Source organism: Grammomys surdaster, unplaced genomic scaffold (genome assembly GCF_004785775.1).
Source record: "Grammomys surdaster isolate TR1022 unplaced genomic scaffold, NIH_TR_1.0 65, whole genome shotgun sequence".
Classification (NCBI taxonomy): Eukaryota; Metazoa; Chordata; class Mammalia; order Rodentia; family Muridae; genus Grammomys; species Grammomys surdaster.
The window spans coordinates 11,301,031-11,318,766 of NW_021604567.1; the positions used below are offsets into that span (position 1 = coordinate 11,301,031).

General features: G+C 36.1%; 2 pseudogenes; one reads left to right on the forward strand and one right to left on the reverse strand.

Moving 5' to 3' along the window:
- The first annotated feature begins 4,539 nt into the window (after window positions 1-4,539).
- LOC114624972 lies at window positions 4,540-5,486 on the forward strand (annotated as a pseudogene).
- A 7,092-nt stretch (window positions 5,487-12,578) lies between these two features.
- LOC114624064 lies at window positions 12,579-13,535 on the reverse strand (annotated as a pseudogene).
- Window positions 13,536-17,736: the final 4,201 nt, after the last annotated feature.

Genomic DNA, 17,736 nt, shown 5'->3' on the forward strand with positions numbered 1-17,736 from the left:
AGGGTTCAAAGCAAATTCCTGAAATTTGGAATAAATTCTCCATTCTGCAGCACGGCAGGAGCTGTTCTTCCACTGGTTGAGTGAAATCCATGCATTTTTTTTATTTACTGTTCAATTGCAGTAAGCACACTATGTTCTTAGTTATACCCAAGACTTCCCACCACCACTGTCAATTTCACCAGAGTAATTGCACCAAGAGTGTATATTGTACACAATACAATTGAACAACAAGTACAGCAAGCGCAAAATTGGCTTACTATGCTTTCGTTGAGCCTTTCCAACAACCTGAATCATGAAACCTTTGATTCGTTAAGCTTTCTATTAAAATACTTTAGTCCACTATGTTTTATAGAATATTTTCTAATTATGATTTCCCCTCTCCGATGTCTTCTCAGATCCTCTGTGCATCCTCACCCTTCCAATTCCATGCCTTCTCTCTATTTTAAGAAAATGAACAAATACAAAAGACAAATAAGAATAAAACAAAATGCAAAGCAAAACCAAAGGAAAGAAACAGATGTGTGTGTGTGTGTGTGTGTGTGTGTGTGTTGGTTGGTGAGTTTGGTACTACCTCAGTTCTCAGAACTGTCCAGCTTCTAGATCCTGGCCTCCATGTAGTGTCTAGTATGAGCTCACCATAGTGGTCTGGGCTTCAAGTTAGAACAGTCATTGTTTAGCCACTCTCACAAGCGCTGAGCCGTCACGGCCCCTGTGCCTCTTTGACAGGTTTGTTTTTGGGCAAAAAAATGTTCATTATACATTAAGATATAACTTAGTATATATATGGCTTTCACTTTTATTCGAAGGGTGTGTTTATCATGTCATGCATTGATTTTCTGAAAATCTCATTTAAATATATTTTCTTTCATGTGTCTTTTGGGGAGTATATGGAATTCAGAGAATGTACTTCATACAGTATGTTTGAAAATAAAATTTATATATTTGATTAGGTTAACTAAAGTTGATTGGAATGAATACTGAAGTAAGTGGATTGGTCTCACATTTTCTAATAGAATGCATAAATAATGGCAAAGATTGTCAGTTACACTCATGTACATATGTTTAATCAACAACATATAGGAATAGTGAGTAGCTCCTTTAGTAAGATGCTTTGCATGTCTTCATTATATGAAAATTAGTTATTAGAAATTCAAATTTTGTTGTTAATATAAAATTAATAAAACATTGAGAAAGTATATAATCTTATAAAATTATGAATAGTGCATATTATGCATTATACACATAGAAAGAGGGGAGAGAGAGAGAGAGAGAGAGAGAGAGAGAGATCTTATTTATTGCTGGTAAAGATTATTTTATCCTAATGTTGGATTTGTTACAAGCATATTTCTGGAAATTAATTTCATCCTTAATTAAATTATATTATTAAACTAACTGCACATGGGTTCTTATTCTTACTGAACATTTACATATCAGTATTCTGTGCACAGATATTAGCTGGCCATGGAGACCAGAATATTGTAAATATAAAGTAAACGTATAGCAAAATAGTATATATATATATATTCAACATATATATATATGTTCAATATATATAATGAGCAATTTTATTATTTTGTCTTTTAACATTACCATCATTTGTATTCTTTAGTATTTGTACTGTGATATCTTTAAGTATACAGTATAAATAACCAGTATTTTGATGTAGATTTTTCTACAGATAATAGACATTTGAAGATATTAAATAATATTTCAAATACTTATATTCATAGCATACATGTGTTTTCAATAAAAATTAACTCTATAAAATAGAATGGTTGATGTATTCACTTAGAGAGAATTTATGAGTGTATAAAATAAAGAGATATTTATAAATACACAGGAACAATGTAGTTTAACTCTGTATATTTAGAATACTCAAATTAGGCATGCTAAGTACATTAGTAAAGTTATTATTCTTGAATATAGATATCTTTAATTCTGTCACTGTTTTAGAATTTGCTCAATATGTGACTTTATTTCACTGTTTTTATATTTTATCTTTGGAAGATTGATTTTAATTCTATTCTTCTTTCAATAATTAAAGTTAAGACAAAGATCAAGTATTAACTAATGTCACTATCACAATTACACTGCATTGTCCAATTTACTGAAAGATATTTGATTGTTTTCTTGTATCCTAATATTTCACATAAAATTTATGAACAATATACAATATTTTCACAGGTACTGATAATATTGAAATAGTTTTTCAAAAAAGAAACAAAATATAACATGTCTAAAGCAGTTATAATTCATGAATAAATCCTTGAAAAGATGTCTGAATTAACTTAAAATTGCTAGTGAATTATTTTCAATGTAGACACACATCCATATTAGGTATAAGACAAGATCTTTTTGATTCATACATAATTGGCATATTTTCCCAGCTCCTTCACACTTCTCACCATACAATTCTCCCAAGAGAAAAAGAAATATCATATTTGATACTCGGATCAATGCCCAGGTATCTGAAATATTCCACAACGTGTTATGATAACTGCTAGACATGCTAAGAGGATGTCCTTTGACAAATATCAAAGTATCAAGCTTCAGTGAACCTGACGTCAGACAAATAATCATTTTGTCCTTTGTTGTTAGAGATTTTAACTATCATAGTCACAGTTCTTTAAAAATGGTTATGTAGGTTGATGAGTACTATATTCATTATCTTAAAATTATATGAAAAGCAGTACCTATTACAGTAGATCACATTTATTGAAAAAATGCTTTGTTTGCAATTTATAATCTTTCTCAAATTCAGATACTCTACACAGGTTTCTGATTCCTTTCTACTGTCTTCATGTCTATGAGTTGTTATTTTGGAGATAACTTACAAAAACAACCTAATCTCATAGTCTCAAGGACCTAGTTCTAGAACTGAGATGTTCTGTGCCAGGGGCCTTGGAGTAGAGGCAAATCATTCCTATGATATTGCTAAGGAGCTTGTTAGTATCAAATCAGACAGTATGTAGGGAAAGAGGACAGGACCAATGACGAAATATAATATTCAGAGACAGGTCCTGTATTACCTTGTCTCAGCTAAGTCCTGACATCCTACAATGTGGCAGGCCTTCAGCATATGAGTCTTTTGGAAGGATAGGCCAAAAATGAAACATCAAAATGTAATTTAAAAATCTACAAATGTCCTTGTACAGTTTAAATTACTTAGAGGTTTTTACAAATGGAAAGTAGAAGTTTCTAACGATTATAGGCAAGTGTTCTTAATCAGACATAAAATGATTTCTATTCCTTACAAGGGATGTTTTGTTCATTACACAGGAAAGAGGTTGAAATACTTGAAAACAGAGATATTGCCTGACTTTATTAGAGATACAGTAGGAGAGTGTAAATTTGGACCTTGATTTATTTCTGAAGCATATGTATATTTTTTATGTCTGTGGTAATATTTTTAAAAATACCACTAAAGAAAATTTTAGCTAACATATGATAATATATCTGAGACTCAAGAGGAGGTTGTTACTTTATACAGGGTGTTCCCAAAACCCATCTCCACCCAACCTAAAATAGGGGACTTCTGCCCCTAGACCAAGCAGAGAAGGGCCACCCAGAACTCCCTCTGACTGGCAATCTGAATTCTTGCTTAGGCTACAAGGCTAAGCACTGCAAGGAAATATAAATAAAAGTTAAAAATATCTCTCTGGGTTCCCTGAGGGACAAGCCTGACTGCATAGGGGTTGATGTCAAAAGTATCTCCTCTCCAGGAAAAAGACATCGGATGGGTATGGCCCTCATACCTCACTGGACAACGACAGGGGGATCGGAGCCATTACAAGGTCCCCTTCAATTACTGGAGGTCAGGCCTCTATCCCTGCCTTCGAAGGATTAGAATTGGCACAGCCCTTCTATACTTAGAGAAGGGAGGAGATGTCAGGGACATCCCTGCTTACCCACTGAAGGCCTAAAATCAGCCATAGGCCTAAAATCAGCAATAGGCCTGTCATACATGTATACTAACACCAAGTCTTCGGTCTCTGTGGAAAAACATTAAAACAGATGGCTATAAGCTATTGCAAACAAGCAGCTTTCATGGAAATTTACCAGCCTGAAGAGTCATAGACCTTGTAAATATGTAGCCTTGGCAGATAATACCAACTTAGATAAGGACAAGTGAAACATAGGCGGAGTCATAGTGACCTGTCCCCTGAACCTTCACCCAACCAATACCCTGTTCTGAAAGATATGTGTATTCCCCCTGAACACTCATGATCTAGTGTCATCCCCTTCCCCATGCCCTGACTTTCTGTGTTTATAACCTCTGTGTGGATGAATTATGATCTGAAAAAAATAAATAAATTATTAAAAAAAAGAAAATTTTAGATGTTTCTACAATATTTCTAGTGATAGAGAACTAGGGATAGATATATTTGAAATTTTCTATGATAAATAAATTTAAAATGTCCTAAAGCTGGGGAAAATTTGAAAATGGAAAAAAAAAAAGGAGAGAAAAATAAAAAGCTTTCCGCGCTACCCAGAGATTGTTCTTGGTTCCCATCGTAACTTAAAAGGGAAACTTACACAATGTCCGGAGCCCTTGATGTCCTGCAGATGAAGGAGGAGGATGTCCTCAAATTCCTTGCTCCAGGAACCCACTTAGGTGGCACTAATCTTGACTTTCAGATGGAGCAGTACATCTACAAATGGAAAAGTGATGGTATCTACATCATAAATCTAAAGAGGACCTGGGAGAAGCTGTTGCTCGCAGCTCGGGCCATTGTTGCCATTGAGAACCCTGCTGACATCAGTGTCATCTCCTCCAGGAACACTGGCCAGTGAGCTGTGCTCAAGTTTGCTGCTGCCACGGGAGCCGCTCCAATTGCTGGCCCTCCACACCTGGGACCTTCACTAATCAGATCCAAGCAGCCTTCAGGGAGCCACGGCTTCTAGTGGTGACTGATCCCAGGGCTGACCACCAGACCTTACAGAGGCCTCTTATGTCAACCTGCCCACCATTGCTCTGTGTAACAGACTCTCCCCTGCGCTATGTGGACATTGCCATCCCATGCAACAACAAGGGAGCTCATTCAGTGGGTCTGATGTGGTGGATGCTGGCCTGGGAAGTACTCCGCATGTGAGGTACTATCTCCCGTGGGTTATGCCTGATCTTTACTTCTATATAGACCCAGAGGAGATTGAGAAGGAGGAACAGGCTGATGCTGAGAAGGCTGTGACCAAGGAGGAATTCCAGGGTGAATGAACCGCACCAGCTCCTGAGTTCATTGCTGCTCAGCCTGAGGTGGCTGACTGGTCTGAGGGTGTGCAGGTACCCTCTGTGCCCATCCAGCAGTTCCCCACGGAGGACTGGAGTGCACAGGCAGCCACTGAGGACTGGTCAGCAGCTCCCACAGCACAGACCACCGAGTGGGTTGGAGCCGCCACTGAGTGGTCCTGAGCTGCTCTGCAGACACCTGAGCAAAGGGAAAAAAGGTGGAAGGAAAATAAAGTTCCCAAAAGCTGAAGAAAAAAAAGAGAAAGAAATTAGAAGATATATAATGTTGTACCAGGGTTTTACTTTATAGTAATTATAAATGACACATTACTTATGAAATTTAGCTGACAGAATGAACTTAAGAGTAGAATTATTATTTAGCATAAGTAGCAAATATCATTGATACACATTTTATAAATGTTATATATCTGGAATATTAACGATAAAGGAGCCTGTGGTTTAAATAGCAAGAACAAATAGCAATCCTTATCATCCTCCCTAATGGCAGAGATCGACCTCAACGTTTGACCTACTAACCAACTTCTTAATCTCAGATTTACATCTCTATTCACTTTTTATGTCTATTTTGAAGCAAGGGCTGTTCTAAGTTGTGTAAATATCCTTGAACTCACTGTTTTGTGTGTATAGGCCTCTACCTTTGATCTCTTGCCTCAGCCCCCATGGTACCTGAGATTACAGCCCTGTGGTGTGTTATCACAAGCAGTCCTCTTTTTCTTCTACTTATCTCTGCACTGTTTTCTTTTCAAAATACTGAACACTGTTAGGCTATGGAAATGAATAAGTCACTAAATTATATTCTTAAAAAATTGAAGTTTACTTACAATCTGTCCATATGATATGAGAAAGAATGTATATTATTTTAAGATTTTCTATGAGTTTTTATTATTATATTTCTATGATATTAAATCTTGAAAATTCTTTGACTTAATGTTTTATCTCCCTTTAGAAATCTATAGACATTGACAAAATTCCATGTACAATGCATTTGAATCTATATAATTTCATGATAAACTATTTTACTCATTCTCAGCAGAATTAAAATGGATGATGATGTTAATTATGTTACTTTATGTCTTTTTAATTGACCTATATGCTACAGTTTTGGGTAATGATTTGATTCATGGAAAATCCTCCCTACAGAAAAATGTTAAAATCTCACAAAAATTAGAAACAAAGCAAACACTGAAGTATTTTTACTTGCGGTATATTGTGGATGAATCAGCTTATCTAGATATGTTTTCTATTTTACCTGATTTCAAAAAGTAAAATTAAAATTAAGCTGAAAATTTGCTAAGTTTACTACATTATCACTTACCCTACATATATTCTGGATGGTCATGACAATGCGACATATTTAGAAAATGCAAACCTATCTGCATTTTATGTCATTTTATCTGATGAGCGGTATGTCAAAGACATTTCATTTGTAGAGAGATAATTAGCATTTGGATGAGATTACGAGTCCTTTTGTTATTAAGTGAAGCATGTGGTAGCTATTAAGCCTTTATTTCATATACTATAATGGTCTATCAACTGATTAGATTTTGAAGTAATACACAAATAATCTGTACATAAAATTTGGTTCCCTCACAACTAGTCTGTCTTCAGTTTTATTTTCTGTCAAAGAAATGTGAGTTAGAATTATGAAATCTATATTAAAATAATTCAAATACATTTTAAAACGAATTTCAATGCTAAAACAATTAAGACATCATGAGACAATGGCTCATAGAATGTACTAAGGTTAGGTCACAGGGATTAAAGTGATAACCATGGAGCCAACATGGGTCTGCACTAAGTCCTCTAACATACATGCTATTGTTTTGGAGCTGGGGTTTTTCTGGGACTCCTAAAACTGTGAGTGTGAGGTTGCTCTAAGTCTACCTGCTCTTGAGACCACTTTGCCTACTGGGTTGCCTTGTCCAGTCTTGGTATGAGGGTTTGTTCCTAGGCTTACTATAACTTGTTATGCTATGTGCAGTTATCCCTGAGATGCCTGCTCTTTTCTGAAGGGAAATGGAGAAGGAGTGGATCTAGGGTTGAGGATAGGTTGTAGGGGAGGGACTCAGAGGCATGCAGAGATGAGAAACTATAGTCAGGGTATAGTGTACGAGAGAATAATAAATTAAAATATTAAAGAACCTTAAATTTAAAAAGTTCTTGATTTTTCTGTTACAGATAATTTATATCTTCTAACATTCTTGAACATGTACCATGTCCTTTACTGGTAATAAAATTGCTTTATGTTTAGTTTGATTTGATAGAGGCAATTTTATTTTTTACTATAATTTTAAGAACTAGGCAGCCAATTATGTGTGCAAACAAGCACACACATACATACACACACATATACACACTCTTCGCTAAGTTTCGACAAATAATCAACTAATTATCATCTATACAAATATCTTGTATAGGTAAGGTATTTCCAAGGTAAATGGGGTGGGGTATAGAATGGCTAATTTGTTTAGACAGAGGACTATTGGAAATCTCACTGAGTTTAATCTAATACAAAATTTTTGACAAAGGTATTTTATTCTCTGGTTACAGGTATCCTTGATACAAAAGATCTGAAAAATAAAGTGTTCAATTGTATTTAAAAAAAATAGCCAGTAAGAAGGCTCCAAGGGTAAGCGTTCTTGCCAAATGTGGCCACCTGAGTTGGATTGCCAGATTCCATAAGCTGAAAGGAGAGACTGAATTTCTATGAGATGTATTCTGGTGTCCTCATCTATATTGTGACAACTGCACCCAAACATACACAGACACACACACACACAGACACAGACACACACACACACACACACACACACACACACAATAAATAATGTAAAAACAAGTAAATACATATAACATGCAACAATACTTTGAAAAGAAAGTACTCATGTGCTTATCCCTTATTAATGATTTTCTGGCCCTGTAAGTCATATTTTCTACTGGGATTTAAATGACTTCTAGTTTTCCCACCCTTTGAGAATTTTACAACACGGCTTGCTTGATTATTTTACCAAAACAGTTACTATCATTCCAGGTTTTATTCCTAAAATATAAATACAGTAGACACAATAAATCCTGTCAAAAATGTCAGGTCTCTGATTTTTACATTTTCAAGCAAGCATGTTCATACTTAACAACACAGGCATTATTATGTTACGTAGTTTTTAAACCAGCGTTGCTTTTGTTTTACATATTTCACCACGTGTGTTGGTGGTGACAGAAAAGACAAATAATGCTGGAATCCATCCATTCACAACAGAAATATCAATGCCATACTATCACGAGTCTTTCTATGATAGTCACAGGTGATCTTTCCCTAAAAGAGTGCAGCCTGTTCTCACTAATGCAGTAACTGGGCAGTTTTAAGCTACAGTAGTTAAACTGGACAGTTTAAGCTCCCTGCTTGGAAGCTAGATGACCAGGATAGTGGCATGGGTAGCTTGGGTGTCTAGTGAAGGTCCTTTTCTGGTTCATAGAAAGCAAGTAGTTGTATTCTGATTTGGTAGTACTTTGTTATTGATGGTTTAACACAGGCTGAGCGCTTGTGATGTGATGGTTTCTAAGTAGAGTATAATTTTCAACCCATTCATTTTAAGGAACCAAGCATTTAGGAAATAGAGGAGTCTACAATTTAGTATGGTAAATATAATAAAACCCAAATGTAGAAATTTTTACACATGATATGATTTAACTGATGATAGATTCTATTTTTATACTCTGTCCTAATATATTCTGATAATTAAAAGTTTTTTAAAAATACCCTATTTTATTGTGTACTTTTATGGTACATAAGTGTCTTAAAATCTTTTTGTAAAAATTTTAAACAGAATATACCAAGTTTGTGAAAATGTTGCTATTTGTATTGTTAAAGTAAAAAATAATGAGTTATATATGCCTGTAAACACAAAAGTAAAAATATAAAAATGTTTTATTTTTCATATTTATATGAACTGTCAGGATTAACAATAATCTGATATATGTTAACTTTATGTTTCATTTATGTATAATACTTAAGCTCACATATGACTTTCAAATTAGACAACATTTAATTAATGATCAATGAAAGAATGGCCCTCAAACTCCATCACAAAGCAACTTTGCCATTGATGAGGCATTAAAAGACTTAGTGAAATTCTTCCGTCATTTCATTATGAAACTTTCAGTTATTTGTGAAGTAGGTTTTTCAAAGTTATCTGAATTCTCTGGAAAAATCACTTTCAGAAATAAAAGAAAGAAAGCAAGGAAAATAGCTTTTTGTTTCAGAAAGGCTGCCTGTCAAGGTCTCATTTTCAATTGCTTGTGTATTCTTAGAAACTTACCCATTAGTTTTTACAGACAAAAAAAGGAATATCTATTATTATCTTTATTAGATTTCTATACTTCACTCACACCTGTGATTATGGCCTCTATCTGTGCAGAGATACGCTGTTCATTGTTATCTATCTATTTGAAAAAATATTTGAAATTACATATCACAACTATTTGTGATCAAAAAAATGTATCCAGGTTTATTTTTACTCTTAATGTTATGTAATTGTCGTACTGTATTTCAGTATGTGAGAGAAAGGTTAATAAATCAAAATCAATTCTAAATATTCTAGTTCTGTTATATTATAGAAAAGCATAAATCTTTAAAAAAAACTCAATGTAATTAAAAATTAAAAATTGTACATCTTGGGCTCTAAAGATGGCTCAGTGGAAAAAATCTCTTACCATTGAGACTGATGTCCTAAGTTCAATTTTCAGGACCAACATGTTGAAGAAAAGAACTGATTTCCAAAGGTATTCTCTGAACTCCACAATTACCCCTTGTCAAGTTTAGACCAACACAGTATACACACCACACACACACACACACACACACAAACACAGAGAGAGCAGAGAGAGAGAGAGAGAGAGAGAGAGAGAGAGAAACAGAGACAGAGACAGAGAAACAGAGAGACAGATATTTCCCACTTATTCATTGTATATTCTTCAATTGCTTTCATGAAAATTAATGTAATTAGTCATTAATAATCCCTGAACAAGAACAAAAATAATAAGCAGAACAGTTAAAATTTTTGGGAGAAATTAGTATATAGCATACTAATAATATGTATTTATAACACTAGTGTGTACTTTATCAAATAAACATACACATAAAGACAGAATGGCAGACAGTAAAATAATGTGAAGAAATAAAAATGACAAGTATATAAATAATTATTTTAATTATTTTACGTTATAAAATAGATGTATTCAAAGAACTACTTAACTACTCATACATGTCTAGTTATGAATAAACACTAAAAGACTTATTTTTCTTTTAATCATTGTGTATTCAATTGGATTCACTAAAATTAATGTAGTTATTTATAATAATTACATTAATTATTAAGACATTATTATAAGACATTACAAATTAGAAAGAAACAAACTATGATGTAAGTGGTATTATGGCAATATCAAGAAGGTGATAGCTGAGCACAAAAAAATAGCACTTTTTTTGTGCCCTTCAAACACACACACACACACACGCACTCACACATATAATTTGAGAAGAAATGAAAAACAATAGTTATACAAATATCAAAGTAAGGAGTGCGCTTGATGGGTATGTGTTCAGGTAGCAGTTATGAATTACGGGATCCAGCAGGAGCAGGGTTAAAGATGTTTTGTTGTGTATTTTATATGTGTGCATACGTGTGTATACCCCATGTCTTTCATCTCAAGCAAGCATCGCAGTATAGTGAGTAATTTTGGACCAGGCAGATTTACTTCCCATGACCACTTATCTTCATGATGATCATGTATTTGATTTGCAGGAATAGATTATTTTATGTATTATTTTATCTTTCAATGATTTTTTTTTACTTTCAAGTGTCTTATTATCAATTGTATTTTTTTACAGGTTTTTTAAAAATCATCAAACCAATCTAATAAATACCAAAGGACCAGGAAGACTTTTAAAATAATTCCTAATACCACAAGGAATATTCTTTAAATTAAGACATTTATTTACATATTTATTTACTCATTTGGTTTTGTGTAGGAGGAGCTAAGGTGGGAGGAGTAAGGAGAGGAAGAGGAGGAGTTGGGAGAGGAAGAGAAAAAAGGAAGAGGAGGAGCTAGAGATGGCAGAGATGTAGGAGGATGGAGAACCACACAGGTATGGAAAGCACTCATGAGGAACAATTTATAAACTTATAATTAGGTTAGCTAATTGGTATACAACTCTCTTTGTATGGGCATCTTGTTATTTATCATTATCAAACATATAAAGCCTTTGATTAATCTGTAAGAATTAGAGTCTCATTCTTTTACTGGGCCACATGGATGGCAGAATGGTCTGGACAATGCCCTGCCTTGCGGAGACAGCATAGAAGATTGGCAAAGCTATCTCCCACGCTGCCATCTAGTGGGTTGCAGGGCTGGTGTTTCTGGCGAGATAGTTCTAGCTGCTGTGCGCAGGTGGCCCCAGGCGGAGAAACATGGTGGCTGGGCTAGGCAGAGCTGGTGCAGTTTAGATAGTGGGCCTGAGCCTGAGGCCTATTTAAATATAACCACAACAGTTTTGTGTTTGATGGGATGCACAATCCAGGTAAGTGGTAGCCCGGGATATAGTGAAATTATTGTCCTCAGCCTTATAGTATTGGATCACATGAGTGTAATAACATGCTTATCTGTAATTTCCATAAACTTCTGAGTTACAATTATCAAACAGTAGCATACATCAATCCAGACTCTACCTTGTGTTCCAGATATGGCTTACAAGTAAGTGGTATCATCTACAGGAATAGGAAAAAAGTCAAAATAGAGACCTTCTCAAATACTGTTGTCATACACCAAAATTTTCATGTCTTCCGTTTTCTGTAACAGCAAAAATGATCTTAAATAATTTTAAATTTGTTTCACTGTATTGTATGTGTATGAATGTTCTGTTCACATATATATCTGCATAACATGAGCATTTCTGGTGCTAACACAGCCTAAGGGAAGATATTGGATCCCTTGGACGTGGAGGTATCGATGGTCTGAGGGTCTGAGCCACCCAGTGCATGCTGGGAATCAAAGCAGGTTCCTTCACAGGAAAAACAAGAAGTCATGGCCACTGACCCATTTCTCCAGGTCATCTATTCTCATTGAGTGTTTTTTTTTTTTTTAATTTCTATACTATGCCATCTTATACTGTTTTACAATAAGTATTTTAAACTATAAATAATATATAACTAAGATGAGGTACTTATGAAATTATCTTTCTTTTATTTTTTCTTTTTTTGCATTTGGAATCTGTTTACTGGAAGCTTTCTGTCCCTGAGGGTCTGGACAACAGCATCAGGTAGCAGATGTCTTATTAATTCATTGATGACTTGACCCACTCGACATTGAGGATAAGATCATCGTAGCCAAAGCCAGACACCCCTGCAATGGCACGTGCAGCATCCTCCCAAAGGTGAAAGCTGATAAAAGCAAAGCCCTTGGACTGCCCAGTGGTCTTGTCCTTGGCCAGTAGATTCAGGATATGGAGCCTAAAAGCCGGAAGGGTTCCTGCAAGTCAATCTCACGAGTGTCCTCAGACAGGTCAGTGACACGGATGATGGCATTGTCTTCAGCTCTGTGGTTCGGCTGCATAGACTCCCCACTGTGGCTGCCCCAGTCCCAGCAACTAGGGGGCACATACTTCCCTGTCTTGTTCTGGGCTGCTTGCATGGGCTCCAGCTCCTGGCAGTTTCTGCTTCTCCCCGGTAGACAGGCCTAGCTGTTCAGCCAGCTCCTTCTGAAAGGGTTCTAATGTGTCCTTGTAGGGACAACGGGTGGTCCAATGGTCACCCTTGCAAATGCGGCAGGACACAGTCTTCTGGCCCTTGAGCTTGTTCATTGTGTCCTCCTCTTCCTGTCAGTTTAGGTCCTCTTTGCTAGTGATGAATGTCATAGAGACATCATCACTGACTGTGGTACTGGCCACATTGGGCCCTGGTGGGTCAAACTCCGAGTTGCCAAACTTCTTCCAATCCTTGCTCCTTGCCACAGCCTTTGATACCTTCCGGGCCTCAATCCTGAAGGTTCTGACAATCTTGAATTTCTTCCCATCTTCCTCTATCTTGTACTCAGTCACCGTGTTTATGTTCCCATTGATGACTTCCTTGGGAGGTGGCAATGGGTCTCCCGGCAGTAACTCTGCATCTGGACTGGTGTCACTTGTGGGCAAAGGGATTCCTTTCAGGAGCTCGCTGGTGACACACTTGTCCTTTCCCTCCTCTTCTACCTGGTAGTCCCAGCTAGGCTTCGAGTCAAAGTAGCCAGTCAACATCTTGAAGTCTTACTCCACACAGTTCTCAGCCCGGGTTTATGAAATTATCTTAAAGCTTCCTATATTGATAGTACCAACGCTGAAAGCTTGTCTTAGCTTATAGAAATAAAAGTAACATACGAAAACTCTGGGAAATGAGTAGTATAAGGTAAACACACTTCATAAAAATTGATTCGTATTCTCATCAATGTTTCTGGTGTCTAGCTTCTTAACACTGTAATATCTATTAGTGTTGGCTGGAAGAATTAGCAAATATTCTTTTTAACATTCAGAATTTCTCATGATTGTACTTTTGATTTTGTGTGAAGTTGAGTATTTTTCAATAATTTCATGTATTGAATAATGCATTGCTGAGGATAGTAACACTATTCCTTTGATAGAGGTCGTTGTATAAATAATATAAGATCGATAGATAATTACTGATTTTTATTTTTGAATGCACTATGTAGCAGAACACACTTGAATTGCTGATTTTTATTTTGGCATGTGCTATGTATGAGAATGTACTTGTCTATACATCAGCACCCCATTTCCAGATGTAAAAGAGAGTTCTCATTCTGTCATGCTCGCTGTACATGAAGGCACTGTTTATAGCCATGAGGTAGTTTAAGCTGTACTTGTCATCCCCCTGTGCTTAATGAAAAGAAGCTTAAGTTTCTCTTCATACCCAGAGGTTCAATTCACTGTCACTTCTATTCAAAAGTTTTTCCTTCAAAAACCAGAGATCGTTTTATTTTTCTTTAGTTGAACTCAAACTAGGTTTTGAATACATAGTCTCTAAGAAGGATGACAATATACTTTTAATAAAGGTTGCACTCCTAGAAATGCATAATGATACACCAAATAGGAATAGAGTAAAAACAATATAATTTGAAAATTATTTATGAACCCATTGATCAATATTTTTGAGAGAACCTATTAATATGATCTAGTTAGTGTTGGTAGCATATGATGATATGTAGGTGTATATATATATAAACGAGCCATGGATATTGAGCTCCTATACCCACTCTTTATACTTAAAAGTTGCAATTGATAATAAATGAATAAGGGCATTTACTCATTTGCCATCCTTGTTCCCAGAATAATTCCTGATCTTCCATTGTATAGAGATACTTTGGATTTCTTCTTACTACAAAATTATGCACAGAATACAAATCATATATATTCTTATGTTACATTTTATTTCAAAGCTAGTGGGCATGAACATAAATTGCTCAGGTTTTTTTTTATTTTTACTTATATTTAATGATATTATTTTATTTATTTTTTATTGTATATTTTATTTATTTACATTTCAGTTTTACCCTTACCTAGTTTCTCTTCAAGAAACCTGCTATTCAATCCCCTCTTCCCCTGCTTCTATGAGGGTGTTCTCCTACCCACCCATTCACTCCTGCCTCACTACCTTAGCATTCTCCTACACTGGGGCATCAAGCCTTCACAGGACCAAGGACCTCTCCTCCCCTTGATGCCCAACAAAGCCATCCTCGGCTACATATGCGGGTGGAGCCATGGATCCCCCCATGTGTACTCTTTGGTTGGTGGTTTAGTCCCTGGGATCCCTGGGGGGAGGGTCCGGTTGGTTGATATTGTTGCTCTTATTGTTATTAAATATGTTTCTGTGAGGGACCATTCACCATGAAAACTGTGCCTCCACAGGCCAGAATAAAGTTTGGTGTGTCCTGAAACTAGATTTATAGATTGATGTGGATACAGAGAACGAAATTCACAGCTTCTTAGATCTACTGAGATTTGCTAGGATCATTAGTTTTGCAGGTAGAAGCTGAGCTCCTCCTGGACTCTAAATTACTCGTTGATGGACATATTCATATATAGGCACACATCTTACCACAGGAAGTGTAAGATAACGAATGCACTCTCTGTGATATGTGTGGGAGACAGCTTTTATATCCCTTCTCTATATTTTGAGGTTCTTACGTTTTCTTTAGTCTCATCCATGTTGTTCTCTGAGCCTTAGAGGGTATGTCATACATGCTCTTTATAAGGCTAAGTAAGCAAGCGTCACTTCTCTGTGCTTTAAACAGGCTTATGCCTCTATAATCAAGACTGTTCTTTGTAAAGAGCAGGGTTTTTTAAGTTAGTTAGTGGTAGCATGTCTATGGTTATAAACAAATATCTTGCAGGCATCTTAGAGTCATGATCATTTATATAAAACAGCATTGAGATCTCCTCTACGTCCTGCAAGCTCCCCAGCTATACTATATCTTTTTGAATAGTCCTACTTACAAGATATGAATCACCTCTAGTAGAGCTGGCCTCTTATCGAATCAGGGAGTGATCGTTTATCACCGTAACAGTCATGCCATTATTACACCGTTGAACATCAGTGTCCGGTATCTTGGAATTAGGCACAATGGTTCACACTGGGTAAGATCACCAATGCCTTTTTTCCCTTCATAGCTTTCAAGGCACTCTTTGAAAGCTAATGAGCAGAAAGGAGGTTTCCAGTTACTTCCAGCTTGATTTCTCTTTGCCTGACAGAGAGCCACCTGGGGTAGAGCCACCTGGGTTAAGAAGAGTCATCTCCATTCTTTTCATTCAGGTGAGCTTCTCGGGCATCTGAGCATTGGTGGTACCCTTCCTCTTCCCTATGCCCATATGCCTGACCTTCTGTCGGGCCAAGGTGTTTTTCTGGTGTGGAGCCCGGGAATGGACAGTCACAGGCTCCCGGATGATCAGGCCATCTTTGATCAGCTTCCTGATCTGCTGACGGGAGTTGGCATTGGCAATTTCATTTTCTCATTGGGATCCAACCAGACCTTCTTTTTACCACAGCAGAGGACACTAGAGGCAAGCACTTCTGTAGCCTGAGCATACTCATGGCTGAATCTGTTCAAGGAGGAAGAGACCAAGAAATAAGCTTCCCTCAGTCTGTACATAGTGGCCTGGCTGTGGCCTCCCATGGATCAGTCATTAAAATAAAACAAGCCTTTTAAAAACAACAAAAACAACAACAAAAACAAAACAACAACAAATAAACAAACAAACAAACAAAAACAGTCATCCTGCAGGTCCTCAGAGAGAAGTGTTAGAATCTCAGTGGGAAGAAAAGAGACAGCTGCCTATCAGAAGAGCAGGTATTGAGCACTAGTCCTGACAGGGTAAATTCCCAGAGGGAGGCAGAAGCTGGATCTTTGTGTGAGGCCAGTAAGTGGCTGGCAAAGGAATTCTAAAGGACTAGAGTCCCAGTTCAATTCATTTTGCAGCAGTGAATCCTCTTAGTTTCTACAATTCTGCTCCAGGTATCTTTTGCAGACAAAATCCTCTGGTCATCCTTATTCCTGCTATTTTTCCCCAGAGTCAACCTGTTGGAAATAGTATTGGGTAGATATTAAGAGATATTATAAATAAAAAATTCTTAACTCGTGTATTTTCACATGCAGAATCTAAATTTTTATATTGTTTGAAGAGGAACATACTTGCTTATGTAGGTAAAAATCAGTATAAAATTACCTGACCATAAAAATGTATGTGTGCATATATGTATATGTGTATGTTTGAATACATGTATATATGCATACATGTATACATGTTCTATATATATGATATATATATGTATATATGTTTCATCTATCTACCTATCCATATCTATCTATCTATCTATCTATCTATCTATCTATCTATCTATCTATCTACTTACTCATCATGTGCCACACACATATATATCATTTAAATATATGGATGATATTTCAACCATTTGAAAAAAATTCAAATTTATTAAAAAATTAAAATATAAAGATACTTATGTTAGAGGGAGGAATCTGAGGTTAAAGCATTTGTCATTAAGCATAAGGACATGAATTTAGATCCTAACATTCATATCAAGCCAGGTTTGACAGTCTGCTCCTACAACTTTTGTGCTAGGCATGCTACAACAGACAGATAGCTAGAGCTCAGTTGCTAGCCAGGCTAAGAAGAAGAGCAAATGCTTGGTTCAAAGAGAATCCCTGGCTTGGAAAGATAAGGTAGAAAGTATTACAGAAATACACCTTAAACCTTCACAAAACATGTGCGGTGAATATGCATACACACTCACACAGAGAAAAATGATTATTCAAGAAAATACTAAAAATCTATCTCTATATCTGTAAAACCTGTAAAACCATGCCTTGAGAAAACTATAGAAGCTCATAAATGAACTTTTGTTAAATAAGATGTTATATGGAATTAAGTTTTC